The sequence below is a fragment of the Mus musculus genome, chromosome 14 (genome assembly GCF_000001635.26).
Source record: "Mus musculus strain C57BL/6J chromosome 14, GRCm38.p6 C57BL/6J".
Classification (NCBI taxonomy): domain Eukaryota; kingdom Metazoa; phylum Chordata; class Mammalia; order Rodentia; family Muridae; genus Mus; species Mus musculus.
The window spans coordinates 92368108-92371123 of NC_000080.6; the positions used below are offsets into that span (position 1 = coordinate 92368108).

The following is a 3016-nucleotide window of genomic DNA, read 5'->3' on the forward strand; positions in this document are numbered from 1 at the left end:
CTTGCTCCTCTTAGTGATGCCCCAGAGCTCTGAGAGTCTGAGTCATCTCAGGAGTGGTCTCCGGAGTGTTATGCCCTTTTCATGCCATATGTGCTGAAGGGGTTGCTTCAGACAGGCTTGGCCCCCTGGACGTGCATTACACTAGATTGATGGTCATCTCAGCTTAGCTCCCTGACTGGGCCTCATGATGCTGGTCTGGTGGTCATCTAGGCTCGCTCCTCACCAGCCTGCCCAAGTTGCCCAATGTGAAGGTCATGTACCTTAGGCTTATTTTTGCTTGGGGACATGATCTAGGTTCTTCTAGTCTCCAGCTTGTCTCCTGTCCTGCAAGCCCCTCCAGTCATGCGCCGTCCTGGACTGGTGGTCCTCTGAGGGGCTTCCTTCTCTCAGGATGTGCTAGGTTATTAATTGTTCAAATGTCCATGGGTCAGAACACTGAGCAGCCTTTGCCTTTGCGTTCTCAACCACCTACTGGCACACATGTGACAGAGCAGCGACATCTGCAATGCCTCTAGAGGCAGGTAACTTTTCTCCTTAATTATTTTAGATGTATTTAAAATTAGGAAACATATATTTTCCATTAGAAATGGACTTAATTTTAAAATAAATAACGTAATCTTATTTCTTTCAGTTGGAATACCTTGCTTTATATAGACAAACCCAGTGAGTGTCGACTAAGAAAGAGACCTGGTCATCAGTGCAGTCTGCATTTATCCATTATTTTATGCTCTGTGGACAAATATGCACTATTTTGCTTCCATAGATACGTAATGTGTATTATTGAAGTTGCATTTTTTCACTTTATGCCAAAGATATTAGCTCAGTTAAACTAATCCATATTTGTTGTTTTCTTATTCTTTCATAATGTCTGGAATTATATATTAGAATATATGAATTTCAGTAAAATGCTTGAAAACATGAATCCAAAGAGAAATATTTGCCATGCTTTTAATTACTTTGGAATAAAATCATAAGGCATTTATCCAAAATCAAAATAGGACAGATGATTTATTCTGAATAATAGATACATTATTGCAGGTGTGCTTTATATAGTTGGAGAATCAAATACATTTAAAGCCCAATTCTTACTTAAAATTTCATGCTCAAGTATTTTTATTAATAAATTACTTCATTAAATAAGTAATTTTGAAAATACAGTGGTTAATATTGTCAACTTCATATTATGTAGGAAATTTTATGATGAAAGATACAATATATATAGAGAGAGAAAGTGATATGTTTTCTGAATAAGAAATAAAATTGTGCCAGCTTGTTCAGAGATAAACACAGAAACTCATCATTTCCAAATTTATCATCTGTATGCTAATCTGAATTTTTCCTAGGACATATGAGCCATATTATTATAGCAAGGTTGACAAAGAAATTCAAAATAAAGTATAGCTCTAAGAGTATGTTGGCTTTCATAAAGAGTCCCTGAGATTTAAATGCAATAAATACTTTTCAAAACATTACTAAAAATAATATATTATCAATATTGTCTACCTTACATGGCAAATAACAAAAAACAAATACAAATAAAAAGAAAGTATGTTAACCTTCCTATGGAGGAGGTATACTGATATCAGCTGATATCATAAAAATCTAGAGATGATTACTCTAAATGCCACATGCAAATAGGGAAGTGGCTTAAGTACCACACTGGGTTCTGAGGCAAGGCTGAAGTCACCAGGAAGAACAGAGCATACACAAGTGGCTCCCCCATCTATTAGGAACACCAAGTTTCATTTACAAAAAATTGGAGAGAAAGCTATGCACTGCTTTCCTAGAATGGCCATATTAAGATTTCACAGACTTAAATCAAGATAAAATTTTTAATCTGTCAGCCCTGGACTCCAACATGTGAAAAAAGGTCTTTGGTAAATATCTGTTTCTGTAAGACATTAAGAAGTCATTCCTAGCAATTCCCTTGCTTCTGGATTGTGACTGACAGTCTTCACTCACCACAGTTTAGAGATGCAAGGCATCACTTCTGTGTTGTGTTCTCTTCTGCTGTGAGTTCTCTTCATGGGGACACCTACATAGAGGGATATCAATAATATCAAGTAACATCGCTACCCACGTGTGACTTTACTTGATAACTTTATCTGCATATTCTCCACACAAAGTTACTTTCTGAAGCCCTAAGTGTTAAAAATCACATGTATATTTTTTGAAGGGAGATTTGAACCTATGTTAGGTAGACAAAGCTCATTTGAAAAAGTAATATTGTGTCAAGTAGAAAATAGGAATAAAACACATAAAAGGATCATAAGAAAAACTGATGATAAGAGAGGTACAATATACAAGAATTAGCTAGGAAACTAAATATCATGTTGTGTAGCTATTGAATCGTCTATAGTGACTGAAAAGCTCAAAGACAGGGGTCATATTGTGCAGATATAAAGAAAAACAGCTTGTTTTGTGTAATTCATATGGCAAAAGTTGAAAGTACAAAAGAAAATGGGTAACTATTCATAACAATCAGCTAACATAACAATAGCAAAAGTAGAAATTTTCATAGGAGTAGTCATAATAATCATAGGAACGAAACAATTCTCTTTCATTTTGCTCAGGAAGTCACCACGTGTTCTAGAACAACAGAACCTGAAATGAAGCTGTGACTCAGCCAACTCAGTGCCCCCCAAGGAAGAGATAAATCTCCAGGATACAGAACTCTGACTTTAGAATATGTGCTGCAACAAAACTGAAAGTGGGTTTTCAATACACATTCCAATTTATTTTTGTTTCTTTGCTTTTTTGTTTTTTTTTTTTGTTTGTTTTTGTTTTTAGTTTTTTTTTTTGTTTGTTTGTTTTTTTTTTTTTTTTTTTTTTTTTTTTAGACAGGGTTTCTCTGTATAGCCCTGGCTGTCCTGTAGACCAGGCTGGCCTGGAACTCAGAAATCTGCTGGCCTCTGCCTCCCAGGTGCTGGGATTAAAGGCATATGCCACCACGCCCGCCTAGAGACCTTGTATTTCTTATGTGAAAACAATAATAAGAGTTTCTTTACAAATTGGA

General features: G+C 35.8%; 1 non-coding gene across 1 annotated transcript; it reads right to left on the reverse strand.

Moving 5' to 3' along the window:
- Nucleotides 1-392: 392 nt before the first annotated feature.
- On the reverse strand, nucleotides 393-522 carry Gm24127. Its single transcript, XR_003951299.1, has one exon. It is a non-coding gene; the product is annotated as a small nucleolar RNA SNORA17 (small nucleolar RNA).
- Nucleotides 523-3016: the final 2494 nt, after the last annotated feature.